This window comes from Antedon mediterranea, chromosome 5, assembly GCF_964355755.1.
Source record: "Antedon mediterranea chromosome 5, ecAntMedi1.1, whole genome shotgun sequence".
Lineage (NCBI taxonomy): Eukaryota > Metazoa > Echinodermata > Crinoidea > Comatulida > Antedonidae > Antedon > Antedon mediterranea.
This window is the reverse complement of record NC_092674.1, coordinates 29,654,555-29,670,498: the sequence shown is the minus strand read 5'-3', so window position 1 is coordinate 29,670,498 and position 15,944 is coordinate 29,654,555. Positions and strand designations below refer to the sequence as shown.

Below are 15,944 nucleotides of genomic sequence, written 5' to 3'. Positions count from 1 at the left end.
ATATCTTTCCTCTTTATTTGTAGTGGTAGATATATCAGGATTAACAGATGCATCTGATGACAGGTCAGTACTCTCTTCTGATTCCAAAAATTGCTCAGCAAAAGAGCCTGTGGATATGTCAGCAAAATAAACCATGGTTGCCTCATTCCTAAAAAATGCCAAAAAAAGTATAATTACTTTATTATAATATAGTATACATACATTCAAATTGTTAAAAAAAAAAGCATTCCAATTTGTTATGGGTTACCATCTATATATCTACAATTTGTAATTACTAACCTTTTACTTGGTAAATGGAATACAAGCTCTGGAAAATCTTTTTCGAGTTTTGCTTTTAGTAAATCTGACCTGTTATAAAACAAAATATTGCATTAGAAGCTATAACTTATTGTGAAGGTAAATTAAATTAACAATATCATTATTACGCATATGTTCCATTGTAAGGTAAGAAAATTAATCAAACTGCATACAGTACCTTACATATCCCAAATTAATATGTTCCTCTTCTTGAATATACTTGTCAAGGTACTTCTGAAGTTTACTTAATCTGATGATTTCTTGACCGGTTTTCATTCTTCCTTTAATAATTGTTTCACAAAACACATTGTAGCCTTTTTTATGTTCATCAAAAAATGACTTTGTTGAAGACCTGAACAAATAATGACAAATCTCTTGGTTGGTATATGATATATATCAAATTAATATATACAGTAATAATAATATGTATAATAATAAGGCTTACATACAATAACTTAACATAAATAAAATTAAACATACTTTGCATGAATATGTTTCTTTCGGTGCACAATTTTTATATATTCCCTGTAGCATGAGTCATGGTACCTCACTTCAATGCAAGCACAGCTCTTTCCGTGTATGTCCTTCAACATTTCTTGGTCATTTTTCATTTCAGCAGCTGCTCTTAGGAATCCTTTAAATATACAGCATAAAAAAATGGTTAATAAGTTATATATGTACATAATCTATACCACGTACAAAAAATTGTATTAATTGTTTTAAAAGGCTCTTACCTGCATCATCTGTGAGAGCCTTTCTCAATTTCTGGTTGCAGGTTTTGTAATTTTTTCTAATCTGCTTCTGTGCCTTTTTACAAATGATACATACTTTAGGTAAAATAGTCCCTGATTGACTGATACGGGTCTTGCTCCGTAACAAATGTTTTGTCTTCTTAGTAGGTGGAGGATCACTAGCAGTACTACTAGTACTAGCAAGGTCAGTTGGCTGGGAACTTTCCATTTTTCGTTTTTTCGACACACGATTTTCAGCCTGAATGAAAAATTAAGAATAATTTTGTTAACTGGCAATGTAGAGTTTCTCAGTTTACTACCACTGCACAGTTGTATATTATATCTATTTGTTGGCCTACTTCTAATTTTTAGTCTAGTTACTTTCATTGTTCGAGTCACTGTCAGGGCGTATACATTATAGCCTAGGCTAGGGCCAGGCCCTAGCTAGGACTAGATAAGGACCTTATTTTGGAGGAAAGGTAGGAGGAGGGTACTCTTCTGTTGGCCTAATTTTATATATTTTGGTTTGAATCGTTTGCACTAAAGGAAATAAACCTAGGCTAGTGAATGTGTTAAACTTACCAATTCTATCGTTCTTGTGTTGATGTATTTACGATAACAATGGTGATGAAATCCAAAATATGGATGCTTTGTTATTATGTCTTCATATGACGCATTAAGAATATCTAGCTCGGATACTAGTTTATTAGCAATATCTTTACAGGTACCATCTAAGTTTACCCATAACTTGGTACAAGCAACAACCTTATAAAATCGAACTTCCGTAATTGGAAATGCCGTTTTATCAGTAATGTTTTCATGGTGAAAACAACATTTTATTTGAAGATCACAAACGTGGCTTTCATCAATCGAAGCCATGCTGTTGTTTGTGCACAGTTCATGTCACGCGTCCATATTCACCAAATCGTTAACAATTGTTGTACTAAAATTACGATAATACTGTTTTATTATCAAGTTTTCTGTTATAATTAATATACTAAATATCACTGAGCTTCTTCAATGTAGTTTTTGTGAATAAATATTTTATTTAATGAATAAAACCTCAATGAAAAAAAAACATTTTTTGGCTAAAAGAGTTTCGTGTGGAAAAGGTCATGGGTCAACACAATGTAAAAAAATTTTCAAATACTGACGTTGAAATGTGATTTCCTTGTTATATGATACGTTTTTTAGGTGAAACTTTGTGTTATTACTTTTAAAATATTATTAACATAATTATCATGTAGAGTTTTTTTAGGCTAATGAGACTGGAACGGGATTGAACGATAGGATTTTCACCCGATGGCCTATGGACCACCTTTGTAAATAATCAAATTGTTTAAATAAATTTTTTTTTAAACAGTTGTTGAATTGATTGCAATTCATTTGTGTTTTAATAAATGTTTTTTTTTAAATAAATAAATGGCTCAGGGTGAAAAAAGAGAGGGACCTTCGAACTAACTATAGGCCTAGGCCTAGGCCTATGTCATCATCCATCTAGATTCTAGGGAGGGGAGAGAGAGCTAGCTGAGAACTATTAAAATCACGCGCGAAAAACAAGCAATTATTGGGGGCGCTGTCTGTCTTTCATCCGCAGTGCTTTTGTACCTTTTCTCGCGACTACTTTGTCAGCCTCATCGAATCTTAATCAAATTCTAGACTTTATTATAGTAAGATTGAATTCCTGTTTACAAGGGTACTACTAAGTAAGTTAGTCGACATTCTTTTGAATACATTAGATTAGTATTGCCCTAAAACTAACGTAAAAGGCGTCCAATTTAGATAGAGAAGACGGGTGCTCGACGCAGCATGCACAGTGGACACTCACTGCATTTACTGCCGGTGAATTTTACGTTCAGAGGGTCATTCATTCATGATGTGTGTAGTTAGTGGGGTAGGCTAATGTTTTGATTAATCGATACAACTTCGGAAAGAGAATTTAATCTTCTAATGTTTTCTTCTGTTGTTAAAACCTATGCTACTAGCCCAGGTCTAATAATGGCCTAGTTCTTTCTAGTCGGAAACTGAAATAAGAAAATGTCAACATTTCACATGCATCATCATAGAATAGTCCGCTATGCTATTGTGTGTCTCGCTTTTGCCTTTATTGTACTCACCCCCTACTTGTAGAGTAGGATTGATGTATTATTTAATTTAAACTAACACAATCACATACTACTATACTTAAATATATATATCTCATTTGTTTTTGTTGATAATAATCAGTGTATGGTTTTAATTTTCTCAAAAGAAATTTCTTTAAAAAAAGTTTAATTCTCACAGCAGAGGGAGTAAGTTCAAAACATCAATCAGTAAAGATGACCTCATTATTGATTGAAAAAGTTTTAATTTTTAAAATAATTATTTATAAAACATCAATTGTAATAAATATTATTTACTGTATGCTAACCTCTTCTATAATAATTAATCTGTTTACATCGAAATATTGTTTTAAGAATAAGATAGCATTTGTCAAATTTTACATTCTCATTTGCATAATTTATTCAATGTGATGAATATTCATGTTGAACATCAACATGTACAACATATCAACATGTACAACAGATAAGGTTTTCTGTAGTGCTTCCAATATTAAGTATTAAGCCACAAACTCACAGTACAAACCACTGGCACACGGTCAACTACAGCATATTTAATGCGGGATTTAATGTCACATTTCGTGTGAGAAGTTGAGAAAATGGGAAGAAGAAAACCAGATAAGATAATTTCTGCTAATATAGGTGATCAAGGTTGATGCATTAAGGGATGGTTACAGAGGCACAGTAACCTAGGCCTTAAAATCTGTGCAGGTTTGATGATTACCGCTAATAGTTCTGGTGGTGGAACAAGTCTTATCAGATGACAAGTTAAAAATGGGAGCTGTACCGTACATACATGGCTTGAATATACTCGCTGAATCTCCCAACACTTGCTGAATGTCACAAACTCTACAAAACCATACTCTCTGAGAATTATTGACTGATGCTATCTTTTTCTATCATTTAGATACCAAGTTATGAATTCTGAAACTTAAAACACCTCACTACTACTGTAGTATTGCTGTTGTCCTAACTATGGAAGTAAGTATTAATCTTTTTTTCTAATCTACTTTCCTTCACACTAGGGTAGGAGTCCCCAAGTCTGGGATGGCTGAGAGACAATAGAGAGAAATGGCGAACCGCGATGACGTCACTCAAATTTCACCGAGTGGGTATAGATTGTAAACAAACCATTTCGCCACATGTTATTGTATGGGAAATTCCGATGGGTTGAGTTAAAAAGGAAGGTAGAAAAGAAGGTTTAAAACACACATAATAGCAGTATCTTTTTTTTTGCAACACCCTTAACAATTTTAATGTTATATGGGCAAATCTTAACATATTTTATTTTAATTTGGATTGAATTAAGACGCGTTTTGTTATATACTGTACCCAGCTCTAGGCCCTAGATAGTTGGCCTGTATGTATGCTGTAGTACCTCGAGCCTACGGATTATCGGTTATTATAATAATAATAATATTGGAAATTGGTTATTGCATACTGTACTACTACTACTACTACTACTTTAGCTAGGGTACTGCTAGGCCTATCCTAGCTAGGTAGTAAGACTATGTAGAGCATCTCTAGTAGTAGATGTAGGCCTAGCATTAGTTTCAGCTGGACAACTGCCATTTTGTTATGTGGCTAGTGTCGTGATGCTTCCTGCAGGGGAGGGGGGGGGGGGGCTACCGCCAGTGGCAGTAATGAATGCTTGATAACACCATTCTACTATAATACTATGCCTAGTCTAATGTAGACCTACAGATATGAGATATTTTAGGAGTATTATGATGATTGTGAATGATGGATGACTTTTATACATATTTCATTGTTTTATTGTGTAAATACACAAATACAATAAGAATTATGAGCGTTACAGCAACAACATTGGTTAGACGACGCCATGATTCACGTGTATAAACATAAGAAATGTGTCGCCCTCAACGGTTTGTTATGATTTTATACCCACTCAGATTTTAGACGTCGGTTCGCCATTTCTCTCTATTGGTGCAGACCAGAGTTAAATCTAGACCGAGTTGGTTAGCAACGGTTATATATATTTGGTTGTTTTTTTGTATGTACATCGTTGGAGATTTCACAACAGTTGAAGATTTCACAACATTAGACGCTTTATAAATTTTGAATTGAATTTGAATGTTTGATTTTTTCTATTGTAGGATGTTTTAAAAAGCAAAAAAACAAAATATAAAGTCACAGAAAAATCAAACGATGAAATAAAAGAAAATGGAGTGGCAAAGGATGAAATGATGGAAGTCATTGAAGGAAAAGAAGATTGCCTAGAAGAGGATAATAAAGATCCACAAGAGAAAAAAGAGGTAAACAAAGGATTGGATCTTTTCACTTTAGTAATAATAAATATGTACATATTAATTATTATGCAAAGTAATGTATTCATTATTTGTAGTATATACATACTATAATTGTCTTTCTGTTCAGTTTCAGACTTTTTATTCAATCACAATATAAATACGTTTGTGTGTCGTAATATTATTAAGATGTACATTTCCAAGTACTAATTATTTATTTATTAGTATAGTGGATGAATAGCTGATAGTAATATAATATCTATTTTATGAAAATAATGCTACCTTGGTCTTGACAATAAATGTCTCTTAAGTTTAATTATTTATCAACAAATGTCATTGATTATTTTTATTGTAACTATTACTGTATTCGGATTCAACTAATTTAATAATTTTCATTCTCCTCTTTTTTTAGGAAGAAAGCAATCAAAGTAGAAGAAGATCAAGAAGGTATGCATTCTTTTTGAGTTCCTTAACTTGATTTTCCATAAATTTTCCCCATAATTGACTTAAAGTCCAGGTGCGGGCAAAAAATTTCTATTGATCATACATTCCAATAATTATCGATCTATAGTTTCCCCTATGTTTCATAATTTTTGGGATTTTATTTGTGTTACACGAGCTTGTTGGAAATAAGCACTTTCTTATCAGTGGGGGGATAGTTCAAATTACACAGTAAAATCTCTATTCTTTTGTACACAAATTTTGTAAATAGCGAGGCATTTTAAAAACCTATGAAAAATAAATGGTGTGGTAAAAAATGTTATCAGATGACTAAATATAGGTAATATAACTTGAATATTACATTTCTGATATTTTTATTCAACTTCAGATTTTTATTTTCATGCTATAGCAAAAATTATCCACCGTATATCCACCTTTCTTTTTTCACCGTCTAGGGAGTCACCCGACATGTTATTACATTAGCTACCTAGCTATAACTACCTAACTACTGAAAAAAGTCTTCCTGGTTTTTATGGAAGAATTTTACCAAATTTTGTATTTGACCATATTAAGGGAAATTCATTTTTTTTCGTCTCGATTTCTGTTACAAATATTTAATTTATGTACAATTAACCAAATATTATATTTAAACTTCATGCCTGTACCTGAGGTTTAAAGTAATCTAATTTGGATATTGAGCTTGCTGGAGTTGCTACAGATATTATATTAGTAGTGACTAGACTATACAGAGCTAAGCAATCATACATTCTGCTTAAGCCCATAACTTTCTGAGCATGCTCATAAGTGCCGAGTCAACACCAGATATCAATATGACCTGGAGCTAATTTAGAAATGTTATCAAACGATTTATTGTCTTTTTTCTTAAAATATGTTACTCATCCTATTTCCTTATTAGGAAACCAAATGTGACCAGACATGTCACTCACAAATGTGATGAAGAGGAAGATGAACCATTGAATAAAAAAGAAAAGCATGTAACTAATGTGGAGCAAGTTGATGAAAAGCAAACTAAAGGAAAAGTAAATAACAATAAACAAAAATGTCATGGATATCAGTAATGATGATAGTATGGATATCAGTAATGATGATATGAAAGATGAATGTGATAGTATGGATATCAGTAATGATGATAGTATGGATATCAGTAATGATGATATGAAAGATGAATGTGATAGTATGGATATCAGTAATGATGATATGAAAGATGAATGTGATAGTATGGATATCAGTAATGATGATATGAAAGATGAATGTGATAGTATGGATATCAGTAATGAAGATATGAAAGATGAATGTGATAGTATGGATATCAGTAATGATGATATGAAAGATGAATGTGATAGTATGGATATCAGTAATGAAGATATGAAAGATGAATGTGATAGTATGGATATCAGTAATGATGATATGAAAGATGAATGTGATAGTATGGATATCAGTAATGATGATATGAAAGATGAATGTGATAGTATGGATATCAGTAATGATGATATGAAAGATGAATGTGATAGTATGGATATCAGTAATGAAGATATGAAAGATGAATGTGATAGTATGGATATCAGTAAGGAAGATATGAAAGATGAATGTGATAGTATGGATATCAGTAATGAAGATATGAAAGATGAATGTGATAGTATGGATATCAGTAATGAAGATATGAAAGATGAATGTGATAGTATGGATATCAGTAATGATGATATGAAAGATGAATGTGATAGTATGAATATCAGTAATGATGATATGAAAGATGAATGTGATAGTATGGATATCAGTAATGATGATAGTATGGATATCAGTAATGAAGATATGAAAGATGAATGTGATAGTATGGATATCAGTAATGATGATATGAAAGATGAATGTGATAGTATGGATATCAGTAATGATGATATGAAAGATGAATGTGATAGTATGAATATCAGTAATGATGATATGAAAGATGAATGTGATAGTATGGATATCAGTAATGATGATAGTATGGATATCAGTAATGATGATATGAAAGATGAATGTGATAGTATGGATATCAGTAATGATGATATGAAAGATGAATGTGATAGTATGGATATCAGTAATGATGATATGAAAGATGAATGTGATAGTATGGATATCAGTAATGATGATATGAAAGATGAATGTGATAGTATGGATATCAGTAATGATGATACTATGGATATCAGTAATGAAGATATGAAAGATGAATGTGATAGTATGGATATCAGTAATGAAGATATGAAAGATGAATGTGATAGTATGGATATCAGTAATGATGATAGTATGGATATCAGTAATGAAGATATGAAAGATAAATGTGATAGTATGGATATCAGTAATGAAGATATGGAAGATGAATGTGATAGTATGGATATCACTATCAGTAATGAAGATATGAAAGATGAATGTGATAGTATGGATATCAGTAATGATGATAGTATGAATATCAGTAATGAAGATATGAAAGATGAATGTGATAGTATGGATATCAGTAATGATGATAGTATGGATATCAGTAATGATGATATGAAAGATGAATGTGATAGTATGGATATCAGTAATGATGATATGAAAGATGAATGTGATAGTATGGATATCAGTAATGATGATATGAAAGATGAATGTGATAGTATGGATATCAGTAATGATGATATGAAAGATGAATGTGATAGTATGGATATCAGTAATGATGATATGAAAGATGAATGTGATAGTATGGATATCAGTAATGATGATACTATGGATATCAGTAATGAAGATATGAAAGATGAATGTGATAGTATGGATATCAGTAATGAAGATATGAAAGATGAATGTGATAGTATGGATATCAGTAATGATGATAGTATGAATATCAGTAATGAAGATATGAAAGATGAATGTGATAGTATGGATATCAGTAATGATGATAGTATGGATATCAGTAATGAAGATATGAAAGATAAATGTGATAGTATGGATATCAGTAATGAAGATATGAAAGATGAATGTGATAGTATGGATATCAGTAATGAAGATATGAAAGATGAATGTGATAGTATGGATATCAGTAATGATGATAGTATGAATATCAGTAATGAAGATATGAAAGATGAATGTGATAGTATGGATATCAGTAATGATGATAGTATGGATATCAGTAATGAAGATATGAAAGATGAATGTGATAGTATGGATATCAGTAATGATGATATGAAAGATGAATGTGATAGTATGGATATCAGTAATGAAGATATGAAAGATGAATGTGATAGTATGGATATCAGTAATGAAGATATGAAAGATGAATGTGATAGTATGAATATCAGTAATGATGATATGAAAGATGAATGTGATAGTATGGATATCAGTAATGAAGATATGAAAGATGAATGTGATAGTATGGATATCAGTAATGAGGATATGAAAGATGAATGTGATAGTATGGATATCAGTAATGAAGATATGAAAGATGAATGTGATAGTATGGATATCAGTAATGATGATATGAAAGATGAATGTGATAGTATGGATATCAGTAATGATGATATGAAAGATGAATGTGATAGTATGGATATCAGTAATGAGGATATGAAAGATGAATGTGATAGTATGGATATCAGTAATGAAGATATGAAAGATGAATGTGATAGTATGGATATCAGTAATGAAGATATGAAAGATGAATGTGATAGTATGGATATCAGTAATGAGGATATGAAAGATGAATGTGATAGTATGGATATCAGTAATGAAGATATGAAAGATGAATGTGATAGTATGGATATCAGTAATGAAGATATGAAAGATGAATGTGATAGTATGGATATCAGTAATGATGATAGTATGGATATCAGTAATGAAGATATGAAAGATGAATGTGATAGTATGGATATCAGTAATGATGATAGTATGGATATCAGTAATGAAGATATGAAAGATGAATGTGATAGTATGGATATCAGTAATAAAGATATGAAAGATGAATGTGATAGTATGGATATCAGTAATGAAGATATGAAAGATGAATGTGATAGTATGGATATCAGTAATGATGATATGAAAGATGAATGTGATAGTATGGATATCAGTAATGATGATATGAAAGATGAATGTGATAGTATGGATATCAGTAATAAAGATATGAAAGATGAATGTGATAGTATGGATATCAGTAATGAAGATATGAAAGATGAATGTGATAGTATGGATATCAGTAATGAAGATATGAAAGATGAATGTGATAGTATGGATATCAGTAATGATGATATGAAAGATGAATGTGATAGTATGGATATCAGTAATGAAGATATGAAAGATGAATGTGATAGTATGGATATCAGTAATGAAGATATGAAAAATGAAAGTAATCTAGAAGATCTAATAAGATAAAAGAGGATTGAATTTAAATGTTTGATTTTTTCTATTGTAGGATGTTTTAGAAAGCAACAAAAAAAAAGATAAAGTCACAGAAGAATCACACGATGAAATGAAAGAAAATGAAGTGGCAAAGGATGAAATGATGGAAGTCATTGAAGGAAAAAAAGATTGCCTAGAAGAGGATAATGAAGATCCACAAGAGAAAAAAGAGGTAAACAAAGGATTGTATCTTTTCACTTAAAATAGTAATAATAAATATGTACATATTATGCAAATTGATGTAAATTGTAGTATACATACTACAATTTTCTTTCTCTTCAGTTTCAGACTTACAATATGAATGCATACATATGTGTGTGATAATAATATTAAGGTGTCAATTTATTTATTAGTATAGTGGATAAATAGTTTACAGTAGGATATACAGTAATATCTCATTTTATCAAAACCTTACTCTTGACAATAAATGTCTCTAAAAATGTCTTTGACTATTTTTATTTTTATTGTAACTATTACTGTATTCGGATTCAACTAAGTTAATCATTTTCATTTTCCTCTTTTTTTAGGAAGAAAGCAATCAAGGCAGAAGAAGATCAAGAAGGTATGCATTCTTTTTGAGTTACTTAACTTGATTTTCCATAAATTTTCCACATAATTGACCTAAAGTGATCCGATTTTAATACTGAGCTTGCCTGGAGTTGCTACAGATATTATATTAGTGGTGACTAGACTATACAGAGCTATGCAATCTATCATACATTCTGCTCAAGCCCGTAACTATGCTCATAAGTGCTGAATCAAAACCAGATGTCAATATGACTTGGAGCTAATTTAGAAATGTTATCAAACGATTTATTGTCTTTTTTCTTAAAATATGTTACTCGTCCTATTTCCTTATTAGGAAACCAATTGTGACCAGACATGTCACTCACAAATGTGATGAAAAGGAAGATAAACCATTGAATAAAAAAGAAAAGGATGAAACTAATGTGGAGCAAGTTGATGAAAAGCAAACTAAAGGAAAAGTGAATAATAATGACAAAAATGAATGTGATAGTATGGATATCAGTAATGATGATATGAAAGATGAACATAATCTTGAAGAATCTAATAAGATAAAAGAGGAAAAAGAACAGACAAACTTACAAAAGAAGAATGGTAAAGCAAACGACAATTGTGAGAAAGAGGAAGAAGAAAGTGATTCTGAAAAAAGTAGTGATTCTGAAAAAAGTAATGATTCTGAAAAAAGTAGTGATTCTGAGAAACAGAAAGATAAGAAGAGTAAAAAGAAGAAGAAAGAAGGGTTGTTAATTCAAACAAACAGTGAAGGTGTCTCTACTCTGGAAGATGGTAAGAATTGCCTCATTGTACAATATGTCTTAAGCTCTGTCTACACTATCAAACTAGTTTGACAAAAAAAGTGTGATGTGACCAAATATGGTAGTGATACAGTATACCCAAATATGGTAGTGATATGACATCATGTCTTCACAATGTATCACAATGGCGGCTGGGTTTTAAACATAAGGTGATTGTAATGATCTCCTCCTCTGTGGATGTCCCGTGATGAGAAATACTTATCAGTTAACGATATAAATAGTAAGATCATATTTTGATTGCTTCTTTTTAAGGTACTATTGTTGTCCAACCAGAAAGTGCGAGTGAGAATGAATTCAAAGGGCCGGAGTTCAGAAAGAAAAGAAATAAAGGAAGTGAGTAACGTTTGCTAGCCTTAAGTGCTGCCACTGCAAAAATGTCTTGCATGTCAATTAGTGATCTGCAAACATAATTGTAATTAATGTTTTTGCTTTATTTCTGTAAGCTGCTGGATTGGAGTCTAGCATATATGGTGAGCTAACCAATTGTCTACCTTGTTGTATAGGTGTTTGTTGTCAATGTTGCTGTATACAATGAATATCACGATTGGTGTTTCCAAAAAAAGGGACAAAAATAATTCTTTTTTAAATTGCCTATTATTTTCTGTGGAATGTTACTCTGTGGTTTTTAATTGAGAAAGAACATTTTAAATTGTTTTTTAAAGAGCAGTGTGTTTGTATTTCAGCTGATTCGGATGTTGTACGATGTACGAGTTGCAATACGCAATTAAATCCAGATATTAAGTGGAAACTTCACGAGCATCCTTCTCTCAAAGTTCTCATTTGTCGAGTAAGTTACACGATTACAAGTTCGTGATCTTTTTCTAAAGCTCTGTCTACACTATCAAACTTTATGTGACAAAAATGTGTGATGTGCCCAAATATGGTAAGGATATGATATCATCATATCCATATAAAGGCATTTCATAAAATCCAAGATTGCAATTCCCACTTTTGATGATAAAAACTAACAACTTTTGATATCTAGTTATGATTATTAATACTATATGTTGGTCCTCCCCGTTCAAAATCCTGGATCAGCCCCAGAGTAAAATTAGTACAAATGTACTTTACAATGTTTTTTAAACCATATTGATTTTAATCTGTATTAATTTTCAACCATTTTAATTTTTCTTTCAAATAGAAATGTTATAATTTTTATACAAGTGGATCTTTTACTAAGGATGAAGACGATATAGATGAGCAGTGTCATTGGTGTGGTGAGGGCGGCAAACTTATCTGTTGCGACTTTTGTTGTAAAGTTTTTTGTCGGTCTTGTATACTACGTAACCTCGGACGAGAAGAATTATCTGGAATTCTAAATGCAGATGATGATTACAAGTGGAAATGCTACGGCTGTGAACCATTTCAATTGGCTGACTTGCAACAGTTGTGTTCTAGCATTTTACATAAAAAGACACCATCTAAAAATCCTGAGGTTGGCAGTGATATGTCAAGAATATTGTTAAATATAAAGAAACATGCAGACTACTTATCAAATGAACTAAAACCTTTCAAAGGCAAAAAGTTTAAACCACCAGCAAGTGAATTTGTGGGAATGGAAACAAAAACTTTAAAAACATTTGTTAGAAATTTGAATGTTGTTATGGATGTTGCTAAATCCTTACAAAAACAAGTTTTGAACTTTCTTGTTAGTTTATCATCTGATGACAGTGATGAACCGGAATGGTCTGATGGCGATTACAAGAAAGAAAGGAAAAGGAAGAAAAAATCATTGCAAAATGGCAGTCTAAATCATTCAAAAAGATTTTCCAAGTCCCCAAGGAAACTAAAAACTACTTTAAATCGTGATAGCAGAAAGGCACTGTGTAATAAAAGCGATGAAAGTAGTGATATCTGTGAAATTGATCAGAAATCAAAAGGTGATGATAAAACAAAAGAAAGTGTCCAGAAAGAAACATCTGAAATGAATGGGAAAATATCAAGAGAATCAGATGATAGTAGCTCTGATTCAGAATTAGAATTTGAGCTTAACAAGGAAAAAAGCAAGAGTAAGAGAAAAAATAGGAAAAAGGGTGACAAACAAAAGGATTTATCAAATGAAAGTTCAGAAGAGGCAGAAACGTTGAAACAAGCAAAAACAGATAAACCAAAAGATGTTACGCAGAAAGCAGAGTCAGTTGGAAATGAAGATGAAGGAGATAGAGACAAGGAGGATGATAATTTGCTGCAATCGAGTGATGATGATGAAGAAGAAATTGAGTCAAAGAAAGAGGATAAAGAAAAAAATGAAAAAGATCAAATTAAGAAAGATGGAGAAGAAGTTTTGTCAAGTGAAGAAGAAAAAATGTCTTCAGATTCTGATGATGAAAAAGTGAAAATAAAGAAGGCGATAAAACACATCAAAACAGAAGCAGAACAAAATTCTTCAGATTCTGATGATGAAAAGGAGAAATTAGAGAAGGAAAAAGAACACATCAAAACAGAAACAGACAAAGGTTCTTCAGATTCTGATGATGATAAAGAGAAAATAGAAAAGGAAAAAGAACACATCAAAACAGAAACAGACAAAGGTTCTTCAGATTCTGATGATGAAAATGAGAAAATAGAAAAGGAAAAAGAACACATCAAAACAGAAACAGACAAAAGTTCTTCAGATTCTGATGATGATAAAGAGAAACTAGAAAAGGAAAGAGAACACGTCAAAACAGAAGATCAAAATAGCAAAAATGAAACATCAAGTGAAGAGGAAGATGATTCTGATAATTCTTTGTTAGATATTGATGAAAAGCGCAAAAAGAAAGGGGATGGAAACTGCAAGAATAAAAGTAAAAAGATTAAGAAAAAGGATGTAAGAAAAAAAGAATGTTCAGACAAAGTGGAGAAAAGAATAGATAAAGAGGATAGGAAAGAAGATTCTCAATCAGATTCTTCGGTAGAGAAATTGATAACAAATCTTGCCAAAAAGAATAAAAAGAAGCCCGAAACTGACGAATCTGATGTAGAAAAAACACCAGAAAAAAAAGATAAAGTGAAAAATATAAAATCCAAAAGAGAACACGTCAAAACAGAAGATCAAAATAGCACAAATGAAACATCAAGTGAAGAGGAAGATGATTCTGATGATTCTTTGTTAGATATTGATGAAACGTGCAAAAAGAAAGGGGATGGAAACTGCAAGAATAAAAGTAAAAAGATTAAGAAAAAGGATGTAAGAAAAAAAGAATGTTCAGACAAAGTGGAGAAAAGGAAAGATAAGGAGGATAGGAAAGAAGATTCTCAATCAGATTCTTCGATAGAGAAATTGATAGCAAATCTTGCCAAAAGGAATAAAAAGAAGAAGCCCAAACTTGACGAATCTGATGTAGAAAAAACACCAGAAAAAAAAGATAAAGTGAAAAAGAAAAAATCCAATTCAAAGAAGACCAAGAATTCTATTTCTGATCTAGAGGTAAGCTCTTCTGATCTGAGTGACGACACAGAACAAAGAAGAAAACATGCTCTGGAAGCCAAAGAAAAGGGTGGATCAGATCAAGAAATGATAGATTTAGAACCTACAGATAATGGCTATTTAGGGTCAGACATCTCCAAAGAAAGTGATGTGGATGTTGATGAATTTGCTGAAAAGTTAGTGCTTGCAGAACTCAAAGCTGAAGAAGCAGCAGAGGGTGTTAACGCATCAGATGAATGCTCTGGAGATGAGGATCAACAAAAGGATAAGAAAAAAAAAACGAAAGAGAAATCTAAAAAAGATGCAAACAAAAAAGAAAAGGAAGATAGAAATGCTTCTGAAAAAAAAGATGAATCTGACTCAGATGGTAATAATAAGAAGAAGAAAAATAAATCTGAAAAATCGGAGAAAGATGAGGATGAAGATGATGAAGAAAAGGAAGAATCTTCCGAGGAAGAGACTGAAGAATCCTCTGAGGAAGAAACCGATTCTGATGATACTAAAAAAAAGAAAAAAAGAAAAGCACATCGACTTATGAAAGTAATTCTAAGAGAAAGTAGTGACAGTAGTGATGAAGATAATCAGAGTAAACGTGAAAAGCGAGCGAACAGAAGAGCACAAATGCTGAAAAGAAAGAGAAAACAGGATAATTCCAGCTCAACTGATTCATCATCTGATTCTGATACAAAAGGAAAAAGAGGAAAACGAAAGAAACTGAATTCAAATAATTCTCAAACTAGTTCTGATGATTCAGTTGGAAAGAAAAAATCCAAAGGAAAGAAATCTAAAAGAAAAAACTCTGAAGGCAGCACTTCTGAAGAAATGGAAAGCTCTGACGAGAAAATGAAACAAAAGAAGAAAAGGCGTAGAAAAAAAAAGGATGGTGAAAGCTCTCAGACTTCTGGGAAAGAAGAGACTGGTAGAAAGAGGAAGAAAAGGCGAAG

The 15,944-nt window shown here is 31.6% G+C and overlaps 1 long non-coding RNA gene across 2 annotated transcripts; it reads right to left on the bottom strand.

Annotated features, from left to right (window-relative positions):
- Positions 1-278: 278 nt before the first annotated feature.
- On the bottom strand, positions 279-1,898 carry LOC140050371 (uncharacterized). Of its 2 annotated transcripts, none has more exons than XR_011845387.1 (3): positions 1,611-1,898; positions 778-931; positions 279-348 (listed from the first exon to the last, which is right to left on the bottom strand). It is a non-coding gene; the product is annotated as an uncharacterized lncRNA (long non-coding RNA). The 2 variants fall into 2 exon arrangements; XR_011845388.1 differs by lacking the exon at positions 279-348 and adding an exon at positions 605-649.
- Positions 1,899-15,944: the final 14,046 nt, after the last annotated feature.